This window comes from Jatropha curcas, chromosome 11 (assembly GCF_041381405.1).
Source record: "Jatropha curcas cultivar XTBG-Jc1 chromosome 11, XTBG_Jcur_1.0, whole genome shotgun sequence".
NCBI lineage: Eukaryota > Viridiplantae > Streptophyta > Magnoliopsida > Malpighiales > Euphorbiaceae > Jatropha > Jatropha curcas.
In genome coordinates, this window is record NC_143161.1 from 10,601,112 (window position 1) to 10,617,262 (window position 16,151).

Sequence of the window (16,151 nt, forward strand, 5' to 3'; positions counted from 1 at the left end):
CACCCTCCTCCTTCAATCAACTCCTCCTTAGCCATATATCACCAATTTACTACCCCTACTAAAGAGGATTCAAAGACAACCCACAAATGCCCTTGGAAGTATCCAACAACTTCACCTTTTAGTGGTAATAAGCATGTCCAAATAGAGTTATGATCATAAAAAATGGAACGTTATCACAATACAATATAAATTTTTTCAGTAAGGATCTCAAATTTTTAAAGATAAGAGATATTCAAATATCATTTATGTTGCTTTCTCTTCTTCAAACACCAATGTGAAGTTTTCAAAGATAATGAGATTTTCAAAAATTTTTGTTTCTTATTAGTAATACTATAAATAACATAAGCTTTATTGCATTACACAACTCATTTTTTTCTTACTTCTGAAATACATAAGCGTAGTACCATAAAAAGATGAAAACTATATTTTTTTATTTCATTCTAATTACTTTCTGATAATATACGATAATAAAACATATATAATATTAATATATTTACAAAATAATAATATACTAGATTCCTAAACAAACTCTAACTGATGGTACATGTAAGATTCCTACAGTCTTTATCCCAATATAATTCTCTTTGTTCCAATATAAATACAAAAAAACTCACTCAAAGCATGGGCTAATTCACAAGTTACTCCATCCTCAATTTCTAAAAGTTAACAATTGGTGCAGTGAGCATGGAACACACCTTCATACCATAAAAACTCGATCTTTTTCACTCTTGAAGGCTATGGCTAATGATTCAGGCGATCATCCTACCATGGAAGGCCAAGGTAGTGACCGTGGTGAAGCAATTATGCAAACCATATTGGCTCCTCCACCAACAATTGATCCTCAGGTGGCAGCAGCCCTAGCCTAAGCTTACTCTCAATTCACCACTGTGTTAAAGAGCCTCTTGGAGACCCCACATCCTAACAGCAAATTGACACTGCCAGACAGACTAACAAACCCTCTCCACCAAGAGTACAACATCCCTCCGCCATCACCTTAGTCACAAAACCATCTGATATCTGAACGATTCCAAGAAGCAGAGTCGGAGGCAAACCCTAGCATAACCACCCCTTGTAATCAAGATCCGAGCATCACTCAGCCAGTCTTGGATAGTGCTAATCTTTAATAAAGTTGTCAAAGAGTTGGTTAGAGAATGTCGAGAGACAGAGAAGTAGAAGATTACGGTCTCCGGCAGGACTCGCCGTTGTTAGCCAATATTTTAGGTGCAGCCTTTCCCCCAAAATTCAAAATTCAAAATTATGACCTTCCAACCATATGATGGATCTACAGATCCTCGAGGCCACCTGGTGACCTTTCGAAACATTATGTACCCTTAAATCGACTCGGAGGACCTTATGTGCAAAGTTTTTCCGATTACACTGAAAGGGGCAGCCTAAGAGTGGTATAAGACATTGAAAATAGGGTCTATTCAATCATTCTCACAGCTAGCCATGCATTTCGGGCTCGATTTATAATGAGTGTACCATCTAGGAATGTGACATCCTACTCCGAGTCGAGTCTTAGCATAGAGTTGAGTAGTCGAGTTGAGTTGAGTTGAACCAAACCCGGTTAGGGTAGAATGAGATTATAAGTGGACTTATTTGAGTGAGAGAAAAAGATAAAGCATGTGGGTGAGGAGTGATTTGCATTAAAAGATTGAACTTGGGTCTTTAGTAGTAACCTGTTAACAATTGAGGTACCATTTAGGAAGTTTTACATAAAATCCTTTGATTTTTGATGGCCTACCCGTAATAACCATTTCACTTTCCCATTTTCATGTTTATCTTCATCTTCTTCCTTTCCTCTTCCACCTTACTTTCAATTTTAATGGTAGTCAAGCCTTAACTTCAACTTCTCTTTTATTCAAGTAAGTAAACCTTTTTGAAGTTCATAATTGAATCATTTGGTGTTATTATTTTAGAATTCATAAGAATTCTTATTTATAGGTGAAGGGAGTTCTAAGAGTGTAGAGAAAAGAAGCTAAAGAGGAGCTCAAGCTTTTGGAGTAAAGGTTTGATATCTCTTGTTATTTTCCATTTTCCTTGTATGAGATTTGTGTGGTGTGTTGCCATTGAGACAAATCTTGCTTCATGTTGAGTGGGAGGACTGGTAATGGTGAGAAAACAGGGGAAAATAGGAGAGGTATTGAATAAATGAAGTGAATATTGAGGTTATGTTGAAACAGGTTTTGCTGGAAATTTTACCAGTAACTTCATCTTGATTTTGACCCCATTTATTGATGGAATTAGGAAGTGTCATAGAAGAGTTATTTGTTCCCCTATGTGTTAGCTTTACATGGGTTTTTGAATCATCCAAATTGGAGTTGTATATTGAGAGATATGACTAAAAGAGTACAGACAGTGCAGGCTGGAAGCGCGCTCGCGAATTGCATTTTGAGTTCGCGTTGCCTTCTCGCGCTCGCGATTTTCACATGCGCGCTCGCGACTTTCACCTGAAACTCTCTGACTCTTATTTAGCACATCTCGTGCTCACGACTTTCAAGTATGCGCTCGCGACTTGTGCTCGCAAACTCTCTGACTTTCATTTGGCACATCTCGCGCTCGCGACTGTGAAGTGCGCGCTCGCGTACTTGGCCCTTGGCCTGTAAGCGCTCGAGACCTTCATTGCGCGCTCGCGAATTTAGCCTGAGAACTCACTGTCTCTCATTTGGCACTTCTCGCGCTCGCAACTTTCAAGTACGCGCTCGCGACTTGTGCCCGATAACTCACTGTCTCTCATCTGGTGCATTACGCGCTCGCGACCTTGCAAGGCGCGCTCGCGACTTATGTTTTCATGCATTTTTGGACTTCTTTTTCAATGCAATTGTATTCCTTTGCTTCACCTATATGCCTCCAATCATTTTAACATCAAATACAACATTAGAACATGTATCAAAACAACACTCAAGCATGCAAATGATGTGAAATCAAATATACATTATGAATTATGAAGTTATGAACTATTAATGTGATGTTGTGTTATATTATTGACATACCAACATTATGCTCCATTGAGGTTAGGTAGAAACCATGTAGATAAGGCTATGTCGCGACATAGGATAGCAGATCTGCACCTCATACAGTTTGATACTCCGGCTACAGGCCGTTGAGTGGATATGATTATATGGGCCATACCAGCCAAGCATACAGTATTCATCCAGTTTCATACAGTTTTTCTTATCACTTCGGTTTCACTATAACCTTATGGAGCCATACAGATATCTTGACATAACATTTCATGAATTATACAGTATTATAAACAGTACAAAAGATAATCCAGGTATCATGAAAGTATCATAATGTGTGAGCTTATATGTGCCATATATGTTTACATGGTTCTTTCTATACATGTATGTGCTTATTTGTTTCTTTATCTGTTGAGATATCCACTGAGCATTATTTGCTCAGCGAGTTACCTGTTTAACTCGCAGGTTTTGAGGTTGGACCATAGAGAGTCAGCTTACAACTGCTGCAGTTCATCTGTAGAAGACTCAGTCTTCAGGGTAGCTACTCATTTTAATATGTATCTTTGTCTACCCTTTTTATGGCATGTACAGGGCACTCAGTTGGGCCCATTTCATTTTGACATTAGTATCATGTTTTGTAAATATTAATTACATTATTTTTGTAAACAGTATCAGCATGCTATTACATTCAATATATACAGTATGACTTCAACATGTCAGACCATACAGTCAACCAGTTTGTAGCGTCTCGACTCGGTTTATTCGGGTTTACGGGTGGACCGGGAAGGGGTGTTACAAGGAAAATATCATTCGACCTAGTCGATTTGAAAAGAGAAGAGGGAGAAACTCTGAGGCAATACGTTTCTAAGTTCCAAAGAATGGCAATGCAGGTGGAAAATTTGAATGATGAGGTAGCTATCAGTGCTATGGCTAAGAACTATGGGTACAATAAGTTATTTGAAAGTCTGAGTATAGTCCCAACTCTGACTTTTGCTCAACTTATGGCACGAGCCCACAAATACACAAAACTAAACGAAGCTTACGAGCTTAGGACAGTAGGTTGCCTAAAGAGGAGAAGCCTAGGCATAGAAGACACCCTTCCAAAATGAGCAGACGTTCGCCTAGGAGGAGATCGCTCCTCCGATTTCTGCGAACCAATCATGTTGTTAGAACACCATATTCAAGGGATGATAAATCACAACAAGATTGAGAGTTTACCCCTTTGAATAGGTCTTGATCAGAGATATTGTCTTGGGCAAGAGAGCAGAATAGGTCTAACTATACTACCCCAAAAAGATGAAGGAAGACACTTCGGGCTACCGAGACAAGAGTAAGTATTGCGCGTTCCACAGAGATGTGGGCCATGAGACTGAGGCCTGCTGGCAGTTAAAGAAGAAGATTGAGCACCTTGTGTAAAAGGGCGAACTAAAAGAATTTGTAGGGAGAACCCAAAAGGAAATTAAGAAGAAGGATAAACAGGGGAAAGAATGCCACACCCTAGGTACAATCCACACTATCTTTGGGGGCTCGTCAGGGGGTGATAGCAATTTAGCTTGGAAATGAGAGCTAGGGAAATTTATTCCATTCTACCCCAATAAAAACCAAACACAAGACCACATATCATATTCTCCGAGGCCGACGGTGAGCATGTATATGCTCCACACAATGATGCCCCAGTAATTGAAGGGGTCTTAGAGAATTTCCTAGTAAAGAGAGCCTTAGTAGATGAAGGCAGTACGATTAATCTATTAACCATGGAGGTTTTTAAGACCTTGAAATTAGACCAGACGAAGCTGAAACCTGTTTGAACCCCACTAGTTGGCCTAGCAGGGAAGCTTTTACAAGTGTCTGGGTCTATAGAGATAGCCTTAGAGCTCAGAACTGAAGACGCATAAGAAAGGTTGAAGTCAAAATTCATGGTAGCATCACATCCTATACAATGACATACTTGGCATACCAGCCTTGTATGAATTCGGGGCAGCCACATGTATCAGATACCTCACTATGAAGTTTTATTCAGTTAAGGGCGAAGTTGTTGCTATGAGGGGAGATTAGAAAACAGCTTGAGAGGCATACATGATAGCATTGAAGGGGTTACCTCTTACCCTACCTATTATGTGGATGCCAGAAGGAGAAACGCCCATAAGACAAACACTAGCCTTTTGACATACCTAGGCATACCTCAGATTCAAGCCTGATGCCTGTGGGCGAACTGATCACATGGAAAGTAGAGCCTAGAAAACACTTAACATTGGGAGCCAAGCTATCCTTGGAGGAGTAGAATAATATTAGAATGGTCCTAAAAGATAACGTTAATAGCTTCGCTTGGGCAACAGAGGACATAATAAGGATTAATCCTAATATCATGTCCCATAAGCTCAGCATTGATCTAGATTACTGTAACGCCCCGGCCCATGGTAGATATTGTCCGCTTTGGGCCCAGCCCGCACGGTTTTGTTCTTGGGCCAGCAACACATGCTGTAACCCAAAACGCGTCTACCATGTTCTAGAGTGCCACCCTTTATGTATAGGACTTCCACCTTGTGCTTAGCCGATGTGGGATTCGCCTAAGGTGCAGTCCCTGACATACACCCCCCCTTAGGGACTCAGCGTCCTCGCTGAGGTTTGCCCCACCACCAGCCATAGGGACAAGGCTTTGGCTCTGATACCAAATTGTAACGCCCCGGCCCATGGTAGATATTGTCCGCTTTGGGCCCAGCCCGCACGGTTTTGTTCTTGGGCCAGCAACACATGCTGTAACCCAAAACGCGTCTACCATGTTCTAGAGTGCCACCCTTTATGTATAGGACTTCCACCTTGTGCTTAGCCGATGTGGGATTCGCCTAAGGTGCAGTCCCTGACAATTACAAGCAAGTGAAACAGAAGAAGCGAAACCACGATCCCGAGAGGCAGCGAGCTATAACAGCGAAAGTAAATAAATTGTTAAAAGTAGGGTTCTTAAAGGGAGTCAACTATCCCGAATGGCTGGCGAACATGGTTCTGGTACCTAAGTCCAATGGGAAGTGGAGGTTATGCATCGACTTTACCGATCTAAATAAGGCGTGTCGTAAAGATCCTTACCCCTACCCAACATAGACCAACTGGTAGACTCAACAGCTAGATACAAGGTATACAGCTTTGTAGACGCAGCAGCTGGGTACCACCAAATAAGAATGAACAAGCTAGATGAGGAGAAGACGAGTTTCATTGCAGACAGGAGAATTTATTGTTATTAGGTAATGCCCTTCGGTCTTAAGAATGCAGGGGCCACATATCAGAGGTTGGTTAATAACATATTCCGAAGCTAGATAGGGAAAACAATATAGGTATATGTAGATGACATGATCATCAAGAGTACCAAACAAGTTCAACATGAAGAAGCCTTTGAAATCCTAAACAAGTTCAACATGAAGCTTAACCCAGAGAAATGCACATTTGGGGTGAAAGTAGGCAAGTTCCAAGGCTTCATGATATCATAGAGGGAAATTGAGGCGAGCCTTGAGAAAATCAAGTTGATCTTAGATATGCAGACACCCACCAACATCCATGAGGTCCAACAGTTGAACGGCCGAATCATAGCTTTGGGATGCTTGATCACATGTCCAGCTAAGAGATGCATATCTTTCTATCGAACCCTAAAACAATTAAAGGGTTTCCAGTGGGACGATAAATGCCAGCTTGCCTTCAAAAAGATAAAGGAGTTCTTATCCTCAGCTCCTCTCCTAAGCAAACCCAAAAAAGATGAGCCTTTATACTTATACTTAGCTGCCATTGAAAACACAGTTCCAACGATTTTGGTCAAAGAAGTGGAAGGCGAGTAATACCCCATCTATTACACTGGCAAAGTCCTCAGAGGTACCGAGCTGCAGTATCCAAATATTGAAAAGCTGGCTTTCGCCATCTTACTTTGGCGAATAGGTTACTTGATTACTTCCAATCTCATATTATACTTGTCCGAACTAACCACCATTTGAAGACGATTCTAAAAATGAAACTGAAACTTCTGGAAGATTGGTATAATGGTCAATCATATTAGGAGAATTCGACATCAGGTATACACCTTGTACTACAGTGAAAGCACAACTGTTTGCAAACTTCGTGGCTGAGTTCTCCAGAGAACATGAAGAAGGCAAACCAGGAATCAAGGTACCGAACCCTGATAATAACACTTGGTAGTTACACACTGGTGGGGCCTTGGGAAGTTCGAGGGCTGCCATAGGGATCATACTGTAAGGGCCAAGGAAGATAAAACTGTAGTACGTCGTTCGCCTGGACTTTGCAATAATTAACAATGGAACTGAATATGAGGGCTTAATCACAATGCTTAAGCTAGCCCTCGAGGTACGAACCCCAATACTTCATATTTTCCTAGACTCATAGCTTATGGTCAATCAAATTACAGGCACGTTCATCACCAAAGAGGCGAATCTAGCCAAGTACCACTCCCTAACTCTATCTCTCTTACACAAACTAGAGGAGGAAGGTGGTACTTGGAAGATAACCAAATAGAGCAGGGGAACAACAAGGGAGCAGACGGCATAACTAAGACCGTGGCACGAAGAGAAGAATTTCCAAGGGAAGTGATGCTTGAGCATCAGAGCCAACCGAGCTACAAGCTGAATGAAATCTTCATATCTCAACCTAATAGCAATTGGATGAGCCCAATTATTGACTTTATACATAATGATGTTTGGCCTGCTAATAGACAAGAAGCGATCAAACTCTACAAGAAAACTGTAAATTATGCACTTGAGAAGGGAGAACTCTACAGGAGATCAAAATCACACTCTTGGGCGAAGTGCCTAACTGAAGAAGAAGGTAACTACATTATAAAAAAGACTCACGAGGGTGTTTGTGGAGCACATTAGGGCTCACATGCAATGCTTAGGAAAATACTGCTCATAGGGTATTACTAGCCAACGATGAAGAAAGATGTTCGCCAATATGTTCATCATTGCAATACTTGTCAAAAATATGATTGCGTACCTAGGAAAACTTCTTTAGAGCTCCAACCTTTAGGTTTAGCTTGACTTTTTATTCAATGGGGTATAAACATACTAGGACTTTTTCTTGTAACAACTGGGCAAAAAAAATTTGTAGTAGTTGCAATTGATCACTTCTCCAAGTGGGTAGAAGCCGAGGCCCTCAGCACCATTACCCCAGCTTGGATTATTAGCATCTTTAGGAATAATGTAATATTCAAGTATGACATACCCCAAAAGATTGTCATTGATAATGGTAAGCAATTTAACTCAGGAGCCTTCAGATCCTTTTGTGAAGATTGGCACATTGGGCTTCAGTTCACTTCAGTAGCTCATCCCTAAACTAATGGCCTTAACGAAGTTACAAACAGAACCATTCTATAAGGCTTAAAGAAGACGTTAGACGGGGAAAAAGCTAACTGGACAGAAGAATTAAATAGTGTGTTATGGGCTTACAGGACCACACTTCGGCAAGCGACATGACAAACTCCCTTCTCCCTTGTATATAGAGTTGAGGTAGTGGTACAGTAGAAATAGGTATTCCCAGCCAAAAGGACAAGGGAATATGACGAGCTCGGTAGCAATGAAAGTCTGAGAATCAACCTAGATCTAATAGAAGAACTTAGAGAGGATGCTGCAGTCTGAGCCGAGGTATGCAGGCAAAGGATGAGAAGATACTTCAATAGATAGGTTGGAAATAGACAGTTCAAAGAGGGAGATAGAGTATGGCAAAAAGCAGAGTTAACCAAAGGTTCGGCAGGTGTAGGCAAGCTAGGGCAGAACTAGGAAGGCCCCTATGAAGCCTCAAAGTAGCTAAGCCCAAACACATATCAGCTTAAGAAGATTGAAGTAGCCAAGCTACCTCGAACATGGAATGCAAAAAATCTAAAAAGGGCATATTGTATTTCCACGCAATAAGATGTAAAAATAACTTTATATTTAAATAATAAAGAGACCTTAGGTTTTTTCACTTGATGCATCATGCCTCATAAAGGTAAGAAAGACATGATGCATCAAGTTTTTCCTAAAGGATCTTAGAAAATTTTCAGCATTCTTTTTAGTTCTCTGGTTCGAACCTAAGCGGTCCTTTAACTAAGTCCATCAGTTTGGACATACCTTGTTCTCCATTTCGGACCTAAGCGGTCCTTTAACTAAGTCCAATAGTTCGGACATACATTGTTCTCCAGTTCAAACCTAAGCGGTCCTTTAACTAAGTCCATCAGTTCAAGCATACATTGTTCTCCAATTCAAATCTAAGCGGTCTTTTAACTAAGTCCAACAATTCGGCCATACCTTGTTCTCCAGTTTAGACCTAAGCGGTCCTTTAACTAAGTCCATCAGTTAGAACATACATATAGTTCTCTAGTTCAATCCGGTCTTTTAATCTCCAGGGTTTAGAATTTGATGATAAAAAAAAGAGAACGCAACACTTGAACAATAATAAAAACTTTCTTCTTGTTAGCACAAAAAAGAAGAATGTTACATAGATGATTACAAGAGTTTCCTACACAAGACTAAATACAAAAAAAATCTCCCTACAGTTAAGTACAAAATAACATCACCTAAGACTAACCAACATCCTACCCAGAAGGAAAATCTTCAGTGGTACCTTGCCCTTCAAAAGAGATATGGTGGATATCTGCTTTGATACCCACCTACTTGTAAGGCGAGCCATCCGTATTAGGATCTTATGACAAAGGGTTGCCTCCAAACTCTTCAACATTCCCCTCTTCCTCCTCCTCTTCATCATCAAGATATACTTCATTCACCCAACACCAATCTTGCTTTGAGTCCCGAGTCTTGAGTTCGGCCATAATCTTAGTCTTAAGGCTCAAACAAGCCTTAGCTAAATCCTCCTCCACTGAGCCCTCCTAAGCCTAAAGCTTTTGAACCTCATTCTCCAGCTCTTGATTCTTTACTTCCAAAGCGCAAACTTTGTAATCTGAGCTCAGAAATTCTCCTGCAGCTCTTCATACTCGGTATCCCTAATAGCAAGCTTGGCTTTATATTGTGCTCTTACTCCTTCATTATGGAGTTTAGACTCTTCAAGGCTTCCTCTAACTGAACCTTCTTCACTTCCGTCTGCGTGTATGCCCCTTTTAACCTTTTTTATACTAGCATAATTCGGGTTATTAGCATTGATCGCCTGAAAAAGGCTCTGATTGGCGAGGTCCCTTATACCTAGGTCGTCCATACACTTAAACTGTTGAGTGTCAACATGGAATAGGCAATGCCTAAACATCTCTCGACTAGGATGATCGTTCTGTAAAGAACATGCTGGCCCATATTTCTATAGGAAGTAAGCTCATATGTCTATTGGTTCGCTAGGTCGAGTAGAAGGAGGAGGAGGAGGAGGAATCATCACTTCCTGAGGCCTTTTTCTTCAAGTTTCAGTTGATGGACTAGTAGGAGGAAGTTCAACACTAGCAGGCTTGTATCTTCTACTAGGGATCAATTATCACTAATGGAAGCCCTTGGTTCGATCGGCTCTCTTTAGCCTTTTTCTTCTTCGCTTTGGCAATTTCAGCCATTTTAGAACCCTTTGCCTTCTTAGGAGCCATTCCTGCACAAAAATGAAAGAAAAATTAAAAAATGTCAGTATAAGGAACTAACACATGAGTAGCTAAGGACGCAGCTTACTAGGAGGGGAAGGGTTGGGTCTTATAAGCCCATTAGGGAAACAAACTAGATAACCCTCGGGAATAACCTGCCTCAAGTCCACAGATATTAATCCTATGGCCTTTATCAACTCCACACAATCGCAAGTCTTCAGGGGTGGGCGAAGCAGGAAGGTGACATAGTGGATCATCAGACCATTGGTTTGACACTCCGAACCCACCTGGTCAGCTAACGATAAAGTACTTAAACTTCTAATTCTTTAAAGAGGAAATCTTAAACCTCTTAGAAAAAACATTACAGTTGTTCCTCTCCTGAAGAAAATAATGGTCTTGATTGGGTTGAACATACAAGTTACAAAGCTCATGAACCCCTTGAGCCATCAAGTCATGCCTGTCTTGGCAAGCCAATGTCTCTATGTCGCACAACAACCTCAAACTATTAGGGTGTAGTTGGCTAATGGTGATGTTGTAATCATTAGAAAATGATCTTAGAGGTGCAGATAAGGGAAAACGAATCCAGATCAGAAACTTTCATCATACATCATAATGGAATCACCATCCAAGGGCTCGGTCACCCTCATACTCTCCGAGGGTCTGATCAGTTTGTACTCTAGTGCAATATGATATATGAAGCATATGTCCAGAAGCTCACCTTTGTTGATACCATATGGCACGTTGGTGATCCTAACGTTCTCCTTCTTGCCTTTGGCTTCGCCCGCCCCCAAGTTGATGGCTTCGATATTATCATCATCGAACTGATTAAGTAATACTTGAATTTCCTCATCACTAGAGGAACCCATAATCCCAGCCAACGAAAAAATAAGAGGAAAATAGACAGAAATATAAAAACTTACTTGGATAAGTTAGAGGGAGAGAAAGGTCTTATAGAGAGAAGCTCTAGTGATCAAGAAGTTAGAAGTGAAGCAAATGGAAGGAGGAAGGCGCCTTATATAGGCAAGGCGAGGTACTGAAGAGTCACCACATTAGAAGCAACTCTTGAAAATGCTCCTCCACAGACAAGCCAACGCTTTGTTCTCCCAAAAAACGAAGCTGTCTTTCTCTAACAACTCATTAAAAGTACATAGACAACAATAATAAGTAAAAACATACATAGAAAATGTAAATAATAAGTCACTATATTTGGACATAAATGACTAAGTAACTAGGGGGAGAATATTGATAATATATAATAATAAAACATACATAATATTAATAATATATTTACAAAATAATAAAATACTGGATTCCTAAACAAACTCCAACTGAGGGGAAACATAGGATTTCTACAGTCCTTATCTCAATATAATTCTCCTTGTTCCAATATAAATACAAAAAACTCACCCAAAGCATGAGCTAATTCACAATTTACTCCACCCTCAATTTCTAAGAGTTAACACTTTCTTTTGCGTGATTGCTAATACAGATTCTATAAATAATTATGTTATTGAGTCTACTTGCAATGCGATCTCATATCATGATATTTGCTACTATGTAATTTCATCTTTACAAAATGTTAAGATAAATGAAATAAGATATATAATTGATTTATCGCTTGATATGTATTCCACGTGAAAGTACCTCCAAGTATGTATTCCACGTGGATGGCTCTACAATCACAACTTTATTATTATGATAATTATTTTACATAGAAGTTCTACCTTTGCTTCTATCCAAAGTTCTAAACATAATTAGAATTTCATAGAATTAAAGATATTATAATGTTAGCATATAACAAAAATATTAAGTGTGGAACTATATTATTTATATCGAACACGCTTCTAAAGTTTAGATTTTGAAATGAATTCCATAATTTTTGGAATTAATCTTATAAAAAATAAATTCTCAAAAAAAAAAAAAAAAAAACACTATGGCACCACAGTTAGCAACCTTACTGTTAATTCAATTATATCAATTCTTCTATCATCAAAACCAAGTCCCAACCATTGTCACATCATCCATATATCACCGATTTACTATCCCTACTGAAGAGGATTTAACGACAATCCACAAGTCCCCTTGGAAGCATCCAACAACTTCACTTTTTAGTGGCAATGGGCATGTCCAAATAGAATTATGATCAGAAAAAAATGGAACGATATCACAATACAAAATAGAATTTTTCAGTAAGGATATGAAATTTTCAAAGATAAGAGATATTCAAAGATCTTTTTTATTGTTTTTTTCTCCTTCAAACACCAATATGAAATTTTCAAAGATAATGAGATATTCAAATGTCTTTGTTTCTTATTAGTAATACCATAAGTAACATAACCTTTACTGCATTGCACAACTCTTTTTTTTTTTTTAACTTTTAAAATACATATGGCTACTACCATAAAAAGATGAAAACTATTATTTTTTTCACTTAATTTTAATTACTTTTTTTACGTGATTGCTAATACAGGCTCTGTAAAAGAATTATATTCTTGAGTCTACTTGCAATGCGACATCATATTGTGACATTTGCTACTATGTCATTTCATCTTTACAATATGTTAAGATAAATGACATAAGAGATATAGTTGGTTTATCGTTTGACATGCATTCCACATGAAAGTAACACCAAGTATGTATTCCACGTGGTTGGCTCTACAATCATAACTTTATTTTGATAATTCCATCAAAACCACTTGTATTAATACCTTATGTTATATCATAGACAACATATCAAATGTCCTAATTTGAGATTTTATAAGGGTCATTGCCTTTATATCTGTAGTAGACAACTTTTAGCTAACATCCTCTCCAAATCAATTAAATACCACATAAGTGCTTCATCCTCAAATGAGTTTACTTTTTTTTGTTACCTATTATCATACTTATATTATGCAATGATATATAACTTACGATAATCTTATAGGAACATTAAAGAAGATAAGAATTGCTAAAACATATGACATTGCCTATTTGAATTATGCAATTACAAGAAAAAAGCATCCTATAAACATTAATGGACATGATTCCATTTCTACATTTTCACAAAGCTCTAATGGGCAAAAGACAAATATTTAGTTCTACAATACATTACAATAGCAGTTAAAACAAATGCAAAAAAAAAAAAAAAAAAAAAAAAAAAAAAAAAAAAAAAAAAAAAAAAAACGAAAAAAACTAACACAAACCACAAAAATTACTTTGCTCTTGCTCCCCTATAAGAATTATACATCTCATTTGCTAAATTCATTTGCATAGCATCCAAACATTAGATGGTCCAATCAAGGTTACTCCATCATCGTTAGTGTTATTATCATATAAATTTGAATTTCTTCAAGCAATTCTTCCTCCATTGAGTTAACTTGTTAATTACTAACGTTAATTAATTAGAGAATTAAAAAATTTTCATCATTGAGCATAATGGATAAAAAACTGCGCGTTAACAGTTTGTTCCACTTTGATAATATTTATGAGATAAATATTGTCAAAATAATAAACACAAGAAAATTTCAAATGTCACTTTGGGTAAATTCAAAATTAAGAGCCTTGCTGGCTCAAAAGTATAAAATTTGAGTACTTTTCTAGCAAATCTGATTCAAAATGTCTTTTTAGCAAAGAAAAATTCATGATTCGAATTGTCTTTCTAGCAAGACGAAATATCACGTGCTTTTTTGATAAAAATTCTCAATTCAGATACATTTCTAGCAAATTTGGTCCAAAGTCCCTTTTAACAAAACATGCCTTTCTAGTAAAAAAAAAAAAAAAAATTCACGTTTCAAATTATCTTTCTGTTCAGATGAAATATGACGTGCCTTTTTGGCAAGAATACTTGATGCGGATACCTTTTTGGCAAATCCGATCGAATTGCTTTCTGGCAAAATGAAATATCACGTGCCTTTCTAGCAAAACACAATTTTGTCTAGAAAAATTCACGATTCACAAAAACACAATTTAAATGTCTTTCTGTACCTAATTAGATACCACTCATGTGCCTATATATGTGTGGCTTCTTATCAGTAAAGATCACTCTCACATTTTTCTCTTTATTTCTTTTCTTTATTCTCTCTAGTTTTATATTATTTTATGACGGTTTGGGGATATTTTTCACAATTCTAATGTTTTCCATTCTAATTCCTACTTTTATATACGTTAATAGATTATAGATAAAAAATAATGAATATAAAAGATTTATTACAAGAAAATAAAAAATCTTAATTTAGTTTTATTTTTCAATTTTCAATTATAATTGAATGATACTACCTCTCATTTTTACCACTTGGACATAAAGATGGCAATTTAACCCGACTCTACTCGATCTGATTTTTGGTGGTTTGGGTTTGGGACAGATTTGGAACAGATTAGGGTAGTGATATTAGAACCCGCATCGGGTTCGGATCGAATTTGGATTCAAAAGGTCGGATAATGGGTATTGATAGTAACGGGGTTTGGGTACCCACCTCGTTACCCGTTTGATTTAAAGCAAAAATTTTATGATGATTAGCAAAATCAAACCCATGGCCTATATATAACACTTAAACTATTTTACCACCAAGTTACTTAACATCCTTGTATAAGAAATATACATTACTTGTATAAGAAATATATATTACTTGTAACTATAGTTATTTATACTTTAAATATTTATTAATGAATAAAATATTATTGGATTGTAAAGTAATCTTGTTCATAAGTAAGTTTTAATAAAATTATGTACATTAAATTAAAATATCTTCATAATTTGAATTTATCTTTCTTCATAAAATATATTAAACAAATATATATATATATATATATATATATATATATATATATATATATATATATATATATATATATATATAGTATTCATGTCTTAGTAATTTAATTGAATTTTTTATAGTTTGGTAATTACGAAATTTATTAAAAATAAAAAGTTATTAATTGAATATAATGCTAATAATCTTATAATTAAAATTTTTTAAAACTACTTATCAACATCACTAGTGGACTTTTAATAATAATTATAATTAGATCTTAATTAAAAATATGACTCATGTTGAATGTGAAATTTACATATATTTTTAGCAAATTAGAATACGATTCGTATAACATATTACCAGTGAACTTATAAACATAATTATAATTGGATCTTAATTAAATGTCTTTTTATTTTTTTATCAGTAACATTATATTTATTAGTATAATTATACCTAGAAGTTTAGTGTATATAGATTAAAGATTACAACAACCATAATTAAATATAACCTAGTAAGTATATTCTCTAATAAAAAAATATTAAATTTAATACTTTATCTAATATTATCGTTATTACAATTACTATAATATTGACGTATAATTATAGCCTTTTAATTTTTTTTAAAGGGAATTATAACCTTTTAATTAGTAGCTATAATAATAATAGTAATTATAAATATTTTACCATTTCGATGCACGAGGATTAAATGAAACCACAAAAAAAACTACGTCGTTTTAGCCTACGGTTGCATTTTAATAATACAAACAAAAAGTTCTCTCAAATCTAAACTCAAAGTCAAGCTTTCTCCTCCCTCCCTGTCCCTGCACCGCAGGGGTGCCCAAAATCCGGTGTTTTGAACCAGAACCATCGGTTTCGAACGGTGGGAACCGGTTCGATTTTGGTTCCATTAGTTTTGGAACTG